This window comes from Mixophyes fleayi, chromosome 5, assembly GCF_038048845.1.
Source record: "Mixophyes fleayi isolate aMixFle1 chromosome 5, aMixFle1.hap1, whole genome shotgun sequence".
Taxonomy (NCBI): Eukaryota; Metazoa; Chordata; class Amphibia; order Anura; family Limnodynastidae; genus Mixophyes; species Mixophyes fleayi.
In genome coordinates, this window is record NC_134406.1 from 63,384,524 (window position 1) to 63,400,626 (window position 16,103).

General features: G+C 38.8%; 1 protein-coding gene and 2 long non-coding RNA genes across 3 annotated transcripts in view; 1 reads left to right on the forward strand and 2 right to left on the reverse strand.

Annotated features, from left to right (window-relative positions):
• The window catches only part of LOC142158401 (uncharacterized), a 604,325-nt gene that overhangs the window by 564,251 nt on the left and 23,971 nt on the right, over window positions 1-16,103 (reverse strand). The window lies entirely within an intron of this gene.
• Window positions 1-16,103, forward strand: part of PLCL2 (phospholipase C like 2) — a 201,554-nt gene that overhangs the window by 55,758 nt on the left and 129,693 nt on the right. The gene's annotated exons all lie outside the window — the stretch shown is intronic.
• On the reverse strand, window positions 14,596-15,095 carry LOC142157679 (uncharacterized). Its single transcript, XR_012692564.1, has 3 exons — window positions 15,079-15,095; window positions 14,808-14,836; window positions 14,596-14,727 (listed from the first exon to the last, which is right to left on the reverse strand). It is a non-coding gene; the product is annotated as an uncharacterized LOC142157679 (long non-coding RNA).

Below are 16,103 nucleotides of genomic sequence, written 5' to 3' on the forward strand. Positions count from 1 at the left end.
ATGTTGGAATAGAAAAGGGCCTTCCCCAAACTGTTGCCACAAAGTTGGAAGCATAGCATTGTCCAAAATAACTTGGTATGCTGAAGCATTAAGATTGCCCTTCACTGGAGATAAGGGGCCTATCCCAAACACTGAAAAACTGCCCCATACCATTATCCCTTCTCCACCAAACTTCACAGATGGCATAATGCAGTGAGGCAGGTAACATTCTCCTGGCATCTGCCAAACCTCGCCCATCTGACTGCCAAACAGAGAAGCGTGATTCGTCACTAAACAGTGACGTTTCCACTGCTCCACAGTCTAGTGCATGGCATTTGTCTTGGTGATGTGAGGCTTATATGCAGTTGCTCGGCCATGGATACTCATTCCATTAAGCTCCCACCGCATAGTTTTTGTGCTTACATTAATGCCAGTTGAAGTTCGGAAATCTTCAGTTATGGAATTAGCAGAGCGTTGGTGTCTTTTACGCACCATACACCTTAGCAGTCGCTCTCTGATTTACGTGGTCTTCCACCTCGTGGCTGAGTTGCTGTTGTTCCTAAACACTTCCACTTTTTAATATTTCTTACAGTTGACTGTGGAATATCCAGCAGGGATGTAATTTCACGAACCGGTGGCATCCTATCACAGTACCACGCTTGAAGTCACTGAGCTCTTCAGAACTACCCATTTTTGTTTATCACAAATGTTTGCAGATGGAGACTGCTTGGCTAGATGCTTGATTTTATACACCTCTGGCAACGAGTCTGATTGAAACATCCCAGTTCAATAATTAACAGGTGTGGTCATATACTTTTTTCTTTATAGTGTATATACTCACCATTTTTTTTAAGTAAGGGATGAAACAGAATCATGTATACATGTGTATTTGTACACAAAATTCTGCCCCAATATCACTGCCCCTTTTGGAAGCACAACAATAAATTTTACCAGGTCTCAAAACTCCACACAGCATTAGTTTCTTCTCCTACATTGAGCTCTGGGAGTTCAACACGGGATATGAATTTAAATGCTATCACCTAGCACTATCATTGGGCTAATGGTCCCAGACACACAGCGATATATGTATACCCTAGTGCTATGTGTGTCTCGCTGCATTGCTAAAACATCCCGTAATGTCAGGGGATTTAAACTTCTAGCTCAACTATATATTTGCACTGATTGAGCCGTCTCCCTCCAGTGTCATTACTCTGACATTGGGGAATTCAAACTGGATATTTGGAGCAGCTCTCCAGCTACTTCATGTTACCCCTCACTGATATACAATGTATCTTTTAATTTCTTTTGCTTTACAGTTAGCATAGACTTCATTGCATGCTTGAATTTTCTTTATCCTATTCTAATATATAGATAGATAGATATTACACATCATAGATAGATAGGAACAAGTGTGTATAGAAAGGGGTTGATCAGCATAAGTGTTTTATTCTCATGGACAGTATAAATGTGGTGAAAATATGACATTGTAAATTGTTTAATAAATATATAATATAGTTATGATATAATTATTCTTGATTTATAAACTTATGTTGAGAACTTTAGGGCATTCTATTTTCATGCTTCTCTCCACTCTGTGAGTCACCCTGCACAGTTGGGATGCACATGGAATTTATTGAAGAATGTAGTATATCTGTCTGCTAGAGAACTGTCACCAGTTTACACAGTTTTCTCATGTCCCATTCTTGTTTCTCTTAATATTTTCCTCTATATTGAGTGCACATATGTTATCTGTAGTTAATGCTCATGTAATTAAATTAATCACTAGCATTGTGTTGCCTTTAAATTGTTGATGTTTCAACAATAAATGATAAAAATCTATGCCGTTTGGTAATTACTTTTAGTTTCTGTACAGTGTGGAGAACTTATCACTATTTGCCTGTTGGATGTAGTTGGAACAGGGTGATGCAAATTGATTAATTATGTGAGAGATTAAGCATGGTATTCTGGATGCTATACAGTCCTAGGTCTATATAGTACATTTCTCTAGGAAATATTCTGCCATAAGGATGACCCTCATGCGTTAGGATGACCCTCTACTTTTAAACAGATTAAAGAAAAAGGCATGGTATAAAAAAGTGATATATTGTTGCTATACAATTATACATGCATTTTGTAAATGTTGCATAACACTTTCATGCTGGATCACATTGATTTGTATGTATAAGTTAAACCTAAAGGATAATTCCACTTAATAAAAAGTAATTTTGAAAATTGTATGTCCTATAGCCCTTGTCTGAATAATGAAGCTCATCACTTGCTTCCCACTGGTAATGTGGAAAAGCTTTTGTGAGATTAGCCATCCAAAGAGCAGGACCCATTGGGCATAAATTACCACAGAGTAATGTAATGCTGCCAAGCACATCACTCATTTAATCATGTAATTGCATTTATCAGGTTAGATTGCTTAATTTGACACACACACACCAGGCTCTCAGATCCTGTCACTTACCCCTTCACTGTAATTCTAAACTGTCCCTGCAGTCCGCAAGCTCTGCTGGTCTCCGGTATATCTGCAGGATGCTGCCCCCACTTCAGAGATTCCTCCAAAATCAGTACATGGATTCAGTCACCTGCTCTTCCTCAGCCAGTAAAAGTATTACTTCAGCTCAGCTGACTGCAGCTTCCAATTAAGGGATGGCAGTCTCCACTCCAGGGTTCCCTCCAAAACCAGTTCCTTGGTGCCGCCATTTTGGATCCAGTCACCTGATACCTCACAGCCAGTGACAGTGCTGCTTCAGCTCAGTTTACCACAGCCTCCAATCAGGTGATATGACCTGTTGTCAGTGCAACGTTGATTTCTCAGACGCCAACCTGTTTTGCAGCAGTCTGCAGTTTTCTCAGTTATATTCTGCTCAGACAGTGCAGTTTGCATTCCGGGACTAGTCCACCATTCTGGTTCCATCCTGGTCTCCTTTGCTATTCTTAACTATCTGCCAGTATAATTCATATTCTGTAGTCGAAGCTTGCAGCAACCACCAACTGTACAAGTCCTTTCCCTTTCATGCAAAGGAACCTAAGCTAGCCACCCACATTTTTGCATGTAGTCACCAGTTGTGCTCCAGAGACACAACCCAGTCTGGGTACAGACAGATCCACAAGTGTGACAATTTGAATGTTCAAGTGTGATATCTGCTGGTGCTGGAACTTTCACATTTTGTTGTTTCAGTGCCCTGGTGGTCTGATATGGCAATAGGGGTCTCTGATATCTAGCACATACTACCTTTTTGGAGGGCTGACGTTATAGATGTTGTTCCTACTAGCGTGCAACTGGATCCCAGTGCCGGGACCCTCTATATTTAGGTATGGGGAATGGCAATTCCATTTTAACACCAGATTTTAGAAATTGGAATTTTTTCCTAAATAAGATTAACAAAATACATCTTTTTACAAAAACAAATAAATTAATTTATATAAAATAACCAGGTGGAAAGTATTGATTTCCGGAGAATAAACACTTCTGGGGATGGTTATCTTTATTTCTTTATAGGTCAGCCACTCATTGTAACCAAGGAAAAATGTTCTTTGTTAGTAAATCTAAAAAAAACAATTACGCTTTGTGTATGTGAGAAATTGCTTATCATTGTCTAATGGTATGACAGAGCAGTTACATGTAGTAAATGTGGGGTTTTTTGCTTTCTATAAAAGCAGCAAATTTGAAACAGGAAATGAAATACAAAAGCTATAATGAGGTCAGACTGTAGAGCAAAGCAAGGATCCATCTTTAACCAGTGGTCCTTTTTCATGAAAATACATTCTATCATTGCTTTCCATGTCTACTTGTTCAATGTCCATTTTTGACATTTAATTTGTGAGCACATTTCTTTCTATATCCGAATTCCAGCAATGCTGTAAATTGCATACACATTTTATGTGCATGCTACTTCCGAGCAATAGACAGGTAAAGACTGGGCCGACACAAGGATGAAAGTTAAACACAAAAGACAAGCAGGGGATGGTTTAAGGGGTTGGTTAGGACTCCAAGTGTCACCATTTTTCTATACTTTTCCTTTTTTTTACTTAAGCTCCCAACGCTTATTATTTAGCACTCAAAAGGAAGGCGAACTTCAGGTCACATGGGTAGCCCACTTTTAGCATTTCAATATTATAGGATCCCTATGGATGGTGGGATTGGTGGCCATGGTGCTGGTCGCAGATGTTGGTTAGAGAGAGTAGACTGCTTTTGTGTTTATGTATATATTTAAGGGTGAAATGTACAATCTGTGCTATAATCTGATAGGTCATATAATTAGTTTAGCTCTGATTAGCATGGAATATTACGTTAATAGCAATAAAAATGTAGTCTTGGTGTACTTTCACTGCAATTACCTCTTCTCCATCTGTAATTATTGTGATTGATTTCAGTCAACACTAGGTTACTTTTTGTATTACTACTTGTATTATTACTTCTTTAGAGACACCAGTACGTTGCAGTGGCTTATCTATGGCATATTTAACTTTATTTTCTACCCACAAGAAAGAAAATTAACACAGTAGAAATAAAGCGTGATTACCACTTTACCCCATCTGTGCTGACACCATAGTGCTGAATATAAGATCTTTCTGCACAAATGTAATTGCTTAGGGGGTAGGGCACTAAAATGTTTCTCCTCACCGAGAGGAAGTAAAACCATAAACTAGTGCAACAATTGAGTTGAGCTGTCTGATATCAGGACTACCCTACCCTGTAGTAGTTATATGCATCCATTCCTCTTGTCCTAGGTAAATTGTCACCTATGCAGTTTCTTTAGTGGAGTTTGCAGTACCCTATTGCAGGCGTTTCAGATATTTACAAAGATGATCTGCCGATATTGGGCCTGATTCATCAAGGAATGTGATGTGAATGCAATTTGCAGTTTTCTAAATTGGACGGAAATTGCACCCAAATATTCCCCTATTAAAGTACAAGCGGATCTGAAGAAACATTTCTAGTTGAATACGGGTCTAAATAAGCTTTGCCTATACAGCATTTTCTGTATGCAGACGGACACCACACTGCAGCATACACACAATGCATAAGTACAATATAAAGTCCCATAAGAATGCAAAGATAAATAAATTAAATATTAAGTACATTAAGACCTGTTAATAATATATTCATTAATAAAAATAAATTTAAAAAGTCTTTGGTTCTTTTTTTTTTTAACATGCAATACGTTGATGAGGATGTTATTAATGTCTGCTGTATATAATTTGCTCTTAATTGCATACATATGTTCTAGCATACATACACGACTGTCCTCTCTATCAATCTGAACTTACCCGTAGCTGGTGCAAGTGATCCGACTAAAAAAAACCACATACCTGAGAGATGCCCAGAGTGTGCTATCAACCTTGGCACGTCCTTACTGTATTGCCTACCTGTAAACGCCCCTTCCCTCCCCTGTTCCACCCTTGAAATCGTAGACAGTTGGTAGTGTCCTTTACGTTCAAAGATGAATTTTTTGCACTTTTGTTCACTGGCGTATAGTCTGTTTCTGAGCATAAGCAAAGCTATTTTACACAAAATATGGCACATAACGGGATCTACGTTCCTTAATGAATCTCGCTCATTCTGTCTACTATTCTGGGTTTTATTACTTTATTACCAGATTCGGGGGGTACTCTCTGCCTGCACCATGAATGAGTAATAATAAGAGAATCCTCAATCACTCCCAAGTTCTTTTAAAGTTACAAATACCTGTCAGTCGCTGTGACAGCTCAGATTATAGGTTTCCAGCATACAGCCGTACATAAGTGTACTTTCTGACCTGCTGCCTCCTGAAAGTGCTGCTTGTTGGGACAAAATCTTTAATACTTTTAAACATTTAATTTAAGTGATGCCTTAAGAGTAAATGATTGGTATATATTTCACTTAACAATGTATTTTAATGTCACACTTCATCACAACTTGAAATCCGTTTTGTTTTGCCGTAAGGTAAATTATATCTCTAGCTATTTGCTGACACTTCTATAGTCTGATATTTCAGTACATAGATATGTAGTTGTCTCAAACTATACAATATTTGACTTTAAACCTTTACCTTGTGTCCTTCTCCCACAAGACGCAAAATTGCATTTTTGGATGTTTTCCTAATGATGCTGACTTAGGTTCAAGGTAAAGAAAGGAGCAAACCATGTTGCACAGCAGGAGGGGGGTGCCAAAATTAAAAATGTCCCATCATATATCTACATCAGCCCTTAATTTTGCATCCAAGAGCTGCCATCTTCTTGGCTCTGCATACACACTGGAGAGGTAAACCTGCTGGGTGAGATTCAAACAGCTGCCAACATGGTGTCTACTGACAGAGGCACCAGCCCAACGTTTGCAGGGCTGAGAAGCTGGTAGATTTCTGTCTTCATGCAAGGTAAGGAAAGGCTTTCAGGGCATGAACCCCAGGCTGGACCAATAACCAGTGGGGAGGCTAGTATATGGGCTTAACTCCATTATGTGCAGATTTCCTCTTTTAACTAGCACTAGAAAGTGTGTTTCATATCCATACATACATACTTGCCGACTCTTCCGCGCTAGAAATTGTGTTTCATATCCTTACATACATACATACATGCATGCATACATACATACATACTTGCCGACTCTTCCGGAATGTCCGGGAGACTCACACATTCTGGGCAGATTCTCCACATCCTGCCCACTTCATAGTGAATCGTGTCATTTAACCCTGTCCTCCCCAAATTACACAGATTTGCAGCACTCACCCGCCCCATGTGCTTGTAATTTACCTCTCCTCCAGGATCTCCCGTTATAATGTTAGCAAGTATGCTTAAACATTGCGGGTTTGATGCCAAGTTGGACATGTCAGATTTACGTACCTATTCCATGTCTCTCATTTGTAAAACATTTATTGTATTTCATTTTGTACGTTACCTAATCTGATATGTTCAGTTTTATTGTACAAATATTGTTGTTACATCCATATTTTTAACATGTTTTGCGCAAATAAAATAAAACAATTGTCTGGTTATCTCTTTCATGAAGACCTTTAATCTTGTTGCATTTAAACAAACAAAATGGGAAACTTCAGTTTTGTGCTAGATATGAACATTTGGGAAACCACCTGCTCTGTGTAATATTAAGATTGCTAGTTCATATATTGATTACACATGTCCATTCCATTGTATTTTCAAATCAGTAATGTAATTCCTTTTTCCTGCTTAACCCCTTCCTGCTTGACACACACAAATTTAGATCCTACACAAGACCTAGGGCTAGATTTACTAAGCTGCGGGTTTGAAAAAATGGAGATGTTGCCTATAGCAACCAATCAGATTCTAGCTTTCATTTATTTAGTACCTTCGACAAAATGATATCTAGAATCTGATTGGTTGCTATAGGCAACATCCCCACTTTTTCAAACCCGCAGCTTAGTAAATCTAGCCCCTAGACTCAAAGGGATTATCCAGTCTTGAGTAAACCTAGAACCAAACTTAACAAACACACAGCAAAATTCTGAATTTTGGCCTCGTTTTGAGGCTGGCGTCATGCTACTTACTGCCAAATGCATCCTTCTGCTTATGAATTTGCTAATAATTATCAGATTACAGCTGTCCACATTATCGTAGCGAACAAATGATTAGAGTTACTCCTTGTTTTTCTTGTTTTCAGCCCATCCAGGGAACTTGGCACTATAAGCTCTTTGCCTACAGGGCCTGATTAAGGGTTCAGGCTGCCCTAGGCTAATGCGCTTGTAGCAACCCCGTCGTATTCCACGACAGGTTAAAGGTAAAAACTAACTTGCCTTTAATTCATAATCAGACTTTCTTCACGTTCCACTTGGCTTTTTATAAGGGTCACAGCAATTTTGTTTCTTATTTTGTTTTCATTGAAATCAGAACTGCGTTTCACTAATGTTGCTCATTGTAAATTGGTATATTGTTGTATCTTGTTGATATTGCAGTGAAGCTGTTATTCATTGTTCTTAAAGTGCAGCCAGGTGGGTTATGGGTAAGGACCAGGTTCCAGAATAAATTGAGGGGCCTGTAGCTATATTTATTTTTCCCCTTCTTTCTCTATAGAAAGTATGGAACATCTGGGGACTCCGTGACATCACAATGTAGTATAAAGGGTTATTTTCAGGAGGGTCTGAGTGATATCTTAGTTTGGGAGGTGGGGAAGGCCAATTATTATCCATTGTCTTCCACAGGACTGTCTGAGACATTCTGTCTTGGAAACTGCAGTGGTGCCACTGTGGAATGACCGCTCATCTCCACTCACCCTCCAACCCCCTAGTAAAGCACTCACCTATGTTTAAGAAGGAGAGACACTGTGGAAATTTGACCCTAGATATAAGGAGCCACACCCAGGGGGGGGGGGGGGCGGGGCATTCTGAGGATTGATGGCTGGAAGCTGCAGGGTGATTGGTTTTGAGTTGCCGTTCTCTACCAGTGGACTACATCTGCAGATCCATGGGCCTTCAAGTCAGGACAGCCAGGTGACTGGCCAGCAAGTGTGAAGTGGGTAAAATTGGGCCAGAAAACCCAGTATCTTCACAGTAACGTTGTAATTTACTATGCCGTGGCTGCACTAGGAGCCCCGGCAAAGAAGCCTCCCCTCCTCCCCTCCTCCATGAACTTTTTGAACTATTCACTGGCAGCCTAATTCTGCCGGCCAATAAAGAAAGTGCTGTGTGCATAGCACTTCCACGGGTGAACGATCCAACTACGCCGGACAGACAGCTGGATCCCATTATAAAAGACAGGTACCGCCAGCTTGCGATGTCATTACTTTTAATGCTTTAAGCTTTGCTTTTCACAGCTTAATGAATTGACTGGTGCAGTTGTCCCCATAGATATCTATGTTAATGCTGTTTTAAGGCAGATGAAATCTCTGATTTCTCTGGTGTTAACCCTTACTTAAATAACAAAAAGCAGTAAAAGAGCCTTTTGCCAGCGTTCATGACGGCATTTTAGGTCTTCACCGCTTAATAAATAGACCCCATAGACTCTTGTTCAAGACAGCAGACCTTTGGCTGAAGAGTAAATATGTAGAAGATTCATTTCTTTCTGTCTCTTATCTGCCTTCACAAATAAAACTTCTATGTGTATCCGGTCTTGTTAAGAACGTAAATAGAAAGAGTGAGAGGAAATTGATGATGGTATGGATTCTGCCAGAGGGATATACAGACCCCCCCCACACACACACACACATTTGGAATAAGCCATGTATATATTTACTAATGTTTACTAACATTGTTAAACATACCTGAGTAATTACCAATTACTGGGGAAATGTTCATGTTGCTGTCCATTTAAGCACTGCATTTATTTATTAAAGCTGAGCATTACAAGATGAAAATGTAATATACCATTTTATGTATGATTATTTGTCCTATTCTTTTGAGCCCTTTATGTAGCGATCTAATCATGACATTGCTGTAGCCACACCAACATGGTGCGTGTGTGCCGCCATTGTTAGACTTCGGCTTTCCAGAACAGGTTTAAGCCCCCTCGTCAATTGAACATATACAGCTGTGTTGATACAAATCAAATGGAAACTTACACTCACGCAGCAGAGAAGTGCACCAAGCTCCGTGTCAAACTATAAATGTTTAATTATTTTAACAGAGGCTAAATATATTTTATTTTTGCTATATTAAGCTTTGACGAACAGACTCCAACCAGTCGCACAGCTGCTAAATCTGGTGGGAATCCAGACAAGTGTTTTGTCAGTCCTTGTGTTTGTGTTGCGGGTAATTGGGCACTCTGTCTAAACTTTGCTCTTTAAGTGCGGACATGTTTGGAAAAGATGTCATTTTAAATATAATTTGTTGTGTAATGAAATGATCTGATCCTTAAGTTTGTGGCTTCTCCTCACAGATAAGAAACATTAAAAACATTTGTCTTTTCTAAATATAAACCATTGTTAATGCTGAACACTGGGCTCTTCTCTAAGCGGAAAGTATTCATTCTCGAAAAGGCAAATCAAATATAAAGTACTTTCGTTTGCATGTGACTATCTTAAATCTGTGTTTTTAAATATCTGGACATAATTAACGATCAAGTCCTAAAATTTGATAAATTTGATCTCATTTGACTAATTGCCAATTTTACGTTTGTAAGGAAGTACATCCTCAAGTGCTCTTATTTTATCATAACCACTTCTCACTCCTGCCTACAAGATTTCTCCTGTGTCAATCAGACTGTCCCCCAGCCTTGAAATATTCTAAATGCTCTCTGAAAAGCACTTTATTAGAACTCGCCCTACTCAAACTGGTATAACCTCACAACTATCGCAGTCTCCACTTTAAACCACTCTTGCCACTCTTGTCAGCTGTGTCCTTTTGCCATTATATTGTAAGTTCTCTCATGAGCAGAGGGATCTGCCTACACTTTGTTTTCATGTCTGCAGTTATTTTGTCTCCTTTTGTATTTCCCTGTTTTATGTGTGCTGTTTCCCCACTGGACATGGTTATAAGGCAATTTCCCAACAATGTGTCCATCATTCTACAGTGAGAAAGGTTTGCCCGAAGATCAGACAATATTTTTATCTGCTATGAAATCGCAAAGCACCCAAAAGCTCTTTCCAGGGATCTACAGACTACTGTTAACTTGTAAATGTTAAGTTCAGGGCTGTACCGTCGGAAAAACACAGAAAATGTTTGACATTCATGGAAGGGTATCCTGGAGAAAGCCTCTTTTCTCAAAAAAACCTTTGCAGTATGTTTTATATTTGTAAACTTGCATCTGAACGAAAGACACAGGTTCTAAAACAATGTCTTTGAGACAGGCAAAGCCAAAGTGGAATTGTTTGGTGAAAACCAAACACAGTTTACCAGCAAAAGAACCACATACCAACCATCAAGCATGGTGATGGTTAGGTAATGATTACCTATTAGCTGAAGCGATTCTTGGAAGTCTGTACCTCACAATGGAGCTCTGTGGAAGCTTGTACTGTAGACCTATAGAAGGCCTGCAATGCAATAAGAGTTATTCAGTGGCTTGTATCTCTTAACTCCGGGAAAGGAGAGATTCGGGCAATAACCTCACCTACCTCTTATAAATTAGGGTTCCATTAAGAAGTTTTTGTCCAAACTGGGACAACTTCTTTAAGAATTATTTAAAACCAGGAATAGTTAGGAAAGATAGTTACCCATAACGGCCTATTAGCAATAACTTTTGATAGTTCTTTCACAAATTAAACTGGCCATACATGGAGCAATCTTGCTGCTTAAGTTCGAAATTACATGTTTATTGTCCAATATGCCCACACATCTGAAAACACCATTCATATACATGTCTGCTTTGAATTGGGCAGGCATAACTAGTGTATATAAGAGTTATGTGGAACCATTGGGGCTTCACAGGCAAATGTTAGGCACTTGAGTTGTTTTATTTATTATTATTTATTATTATTATTATTATTATTATTATTATTTATTTATTTATTTATTTAGCGCCACAGATTCTGTAGTGCCGGATACAGAAGCAAGGAAAAATTAGATGAGGTAATACATATAAGTAGCACAGTGTGAGTAATGCTACGGGGACTCAGTGTGTAGTAAAAGACGTGGCAGGACGAACGAGTGAGTCAGACAGTAGACAGACAAAGGAGAATAGGTAGAGAGGACCCTGCCCATGAGCGCTTACATTCTAGAGGGGAGTAGTTGTGAGAGATGACACGACCAACTGGGAGAAGATGGAGATGTCAGGTGAAGGAAGTGGAGGTAATGGATAGAATGATTGGGAGGTGGTAGGAAAGTCGAGCTAAACAAGCGTTTGAAGGACAGAGGGTTGGGGGGGGTCACGTGAGACTGGATAGGGAATTCTGAAGATTAGGGTCAGCACGGCAGGTCTTGGAGGCAAGCATGGAAGGAGGTAATGAGAGGTGAGTTGAGGCGGAGGTCAGCGGCAGAGCAATGAACAATGTTGTTGGCTTGCGTAAACCACAATCAAATGGGGAAAAAAACAAATAAGCATACTGTAAGTATTCATTGCAATAACCATTATTGGCCCAAGCTGTGCTAATTTTAGGCTTGGTTAGTTGAGTCTTAAACGGTCTGATTTTTGCATAAAACAACCTAGCTAAATTCATTAATGGTAATGATATTCCTATGGAGTGTTGTGCTAAAGTGTGCTATATTTTTTCAAAAAGTGTTGGTAAAGCATTGACATATGATACTTCTGACTGTACTCGGCCTGTGGATTGAGAGCCTAAGGGCAATGCAAACCATTTCCTTGTCTCCTAATGACTGTCCTTTGATGTTTCCTGACCAATAAGTTGTTTACTGTTAAGTTTTGTTGTCCTTGATCACAGATTTACTTTCATCACATCTGGAATCCATGCTTTTCCTATCCCCTTGCACATCCCTTCACTACTTAACCTCTTTCTGCTAACTCCGTTGTCAAATTATTTGAGTTCTCTTGTCCACCTTATTTGGTATGGAGTGCCGTATTTTATTTATTGGTTTTTATCTGAATACCGGATGGTAATTATATACTTCGCATTTTTTGTTTTGTTTTATTGAATACATTCTATGTGCCACAAATCTAAAAATATACATGCAACACATCCACCGTAGACAAACGCATACAAATCAGATTGATTTTGTCACTAACACAACCAATATTATTAACTGGGAGTTACGTCAAGCACAAGCATACGGAATAAGTGAAGTAGTACTGTGCAGCTATCCGTACAGAAAATATGGACAATTACACACTGTATATGACACAAAATAATTGTCACTCTGCTCTTAGTTTTCATTACAAAATAGGAACATTGTCAGTGCAAATATATTTGATAAAACATCAAAAGAAAAGCTAGAGGGAGTTAACTTGGCTGTTTGATGCCAATATTTTTATTTTTTATTTTATGCTTCTTCACGGTGCTTGTCAGTGGTGTTTTGCTTTGGATATAGAAAGCCCATCTAGTAAGGAATAAAGTGCCTGGTTGCTCTATTTGTTGGTGGGGGGGCAATGTTTGGTAGCCAGTAGATTTGGCTGTGGACTGCTATTTGGACAGTTCTGCTCTACTAGGCACAGGTTAGTTAAAGATAAATGCACCTCTCCTCATTATGCTACATTTTGGGTTTTTATTTGCTCTTTAACATGAGTCATATATAACTGCAGTTTTCACAAGGTGGGGAGGAAGTGGAGAAAGTTACAAGAAAGGGAGTACAGCTAGCAGTCAATCGCAGCCACATACTTCTGTACCAACCCAACGATTTGCTTAAAAGTAAACAGTATAATAATGTGTGTAGGTAGAATCTTCTCAGGGAAGGGAGTTTTCTTTTATGCCACCAAATCATGTGAAAATTATCTTTTGAAATGTATAAGTGGAAAGTAGTGTAAAGAAATTACAATATACTATACTAGAAACACTGTTCCAAGTCATGAATTCTAGGATTTCTCATCAGATGGTACAACAGACAGATTAGTTTATTTAAGCATTTAACATTTGATTTAAAATAACTGTACTTCATAGTAGTAATGAATAATATTTTATATAGAAGAAAATATCTTATTAAACCTTATTGAGTGTAATCTGATATGCTTTCGTATATAGTTACAGTGGAAGGTTTCTATAATGGTAAAAAAAAAAAAAAAAAACACCACCAGGCTGGAGTGGTATTAAAACAAATAGAGACGGTGGCAAATTTCTTAAGACAAAGGTAATTATGCTGATGATTTGCCACTATTTAGGAAGATGTAAAAAGAGAATAGGGTGCAACTCTTGTTTTTGTGCTTATTTAATATAAAACTGAAATCATTTTCCTAGGATGTTCTTCTATGACTCAGTCTTCCTTTGCAAAATCTCTATGGTGGGGACTGATATGGTTGCAGAGTTTCTCCGCTGGACCAGATTCGCTTTTTAGCACTGAAGCTCATTCCTCAGGGAAGGGTCACCTGATCTCTAAGTCAGAGCCCCCCTTTTATGTACATGATGGTAGAGGAAGGAGTGGATGATAAGGGGCATGCCAAAGCTCGCTACATCATAAGTCTTGTAAATAAGGTTGAGATGGTATGTGGTATGACACTTGGCAAACTGTAATTAATTAATAGCACCTGGAAGAGAAAAGGTTAAGAAATACACCATCATTTATCTACTTAAAGTAAATCAGAGCGATTTATGTAAAAGAAACACATTTGTTCATTTAGCTTTGAAATAATGGAGTTATGGGAAAAAGGCACAATAATGAAAAACAAGCAAGGATTGAGCCTGGTACATGCTGTGTCACAAACATAAGCTAGGAAGAGTTGGAGTTCTATAAGATCATATTCAGACAGCAGGACAGGGTACTTTAACTCTTCAAACAGGAAGCAGAAGTACTGTATAGGAGATCCTCAAGGCAAAGGTCATATAATGAGTACAGTAGGTTCTCCATGGACAAGGTTTAGGATACAGGACAGGGTCAAAGATAGCCAGAATAGGCCTGAACTAATACTAATAAGAGGTACAGACAGATCAATTAATCACAAAGTAGTATTCAGAATGGTATAACAACTACAGCTTATTACAAGTAGAAGCTAATATTGTGTTGCATATGTTCGCCTAGGGATGGGCAACCTGCTACACTTTATGGGATGCACATGCGGCTCTCTAACCCTTAAACCTTCAAAAGGGAGACACAACTCTGTAATTTGCGCCTGTTCCCCTTTAATAAAGATGCAATACATTTTTAGGGGACAAAAAGAAATATTTTATGTAGCGTTCAAAAATATATCTGTCCGTGCATATCTGGAACACCGGGGGGTGCTTCTCTGCTCTTTTTCAGTGTACTTGTCCTAGTCCTAAAATAAAGAAATAAATGTATTAGTAATGTTAAAGAAGGGACAGAAATAAATGCATACATACACCTCCTTCCTCTCACTCTGCTCTGTTTTTCCTCCCTCTTGCTGCCTGCAAAAATAAAAATATTTTTTTTTAAATGCAAAAAAAAACCACACATTTACCTGCACCCACAAATGCCCTTATTCTCCCACATGTCACTCATGTGTCCACATGCCACGTGCCCCCAGACCCCCACATGCTTTTCAATCTCAGATGTACTACAAAACTCTTTACATGTCAATCATAATTAATAATTAACAAAAGGCCACTAACTAATCCTTCATTTCCATTGCACAATGAAGTGCACTTACCTTGTTAGTCAGAATCCAGGTCTTTTCTGGGGAGGAAGAAGATAGGTCAGAGCTACTGATCTGTAATCTTCTGCTCTCCCCTGATCTGCACTCCCAATTCTTCCTGGCTGACATGCTGCAGCTGTACACCCACTTGTGGCTTCCTCTCATCAGCTCTTCATTCAGTGCAGCAAAGAGCTGGGGGAACATAGGTGATTCACGGGCCGCCTGTTGCCCACTGCTGTTATAGACAGTGTGAAGAAAATTGTCTGAATCCCCTAGATATTATTGCCAAAGCAAAGAGAACTACAGTACTTTTCACTCATGAGCATTGAATAATCAGAAAGAGGGAAATGCCCTATGCACATTGTTAAATATATTCCTTGTACACAAGATCAATAATAGATACATTAACTATACCATAATGACATTATAACATCATGCTCTTTATTCTTGTACTTCAAACTAATTTATATTGGTCACCGATTCTCAGTGTCTTAGGGGAAAAACAAGCCATTCCAAGACTGTGAAAAGTAATCTACAATTCAAATTAGAGACTAAGGAAATTATACTTTTGGGTTTACTTCTTTGAAGTGGTATAGAACAACCTATGGTCAATAAGATAATGTGCAGAGCATCACAGAGTGTTTCAGGAGATCAGTGTTCTAATCTTGTAGTGGAAGGACTGCTCCACTCTTAATTGTTTCGGTAAAGTCACTGTGAATGGAGCTAAGCTGGAATCCACAGACTGATGTTGGATCAGTAATTCAACTATATATTTTCAGAGTGGTGATGTAAGGCTCCTGCCAAACTGGTATGGGAATATTGTGGTGTAAACAAATACCTATATATCACCAATTGGTGGATACTGCTCCCCACAAACTCGGATGATGGACTATTCATCGGTTCCTAAATTGAGTTTCTTAACTGAAATAGGATTAAAGACTTTCATCAACAGGGGAGGTCAACATTTGCCTTCTGTCAACTCACCGTCTGCATTAAAGCTTGATCTGTATAATGCATGTTACTTGGGGATCTTAAAGCTT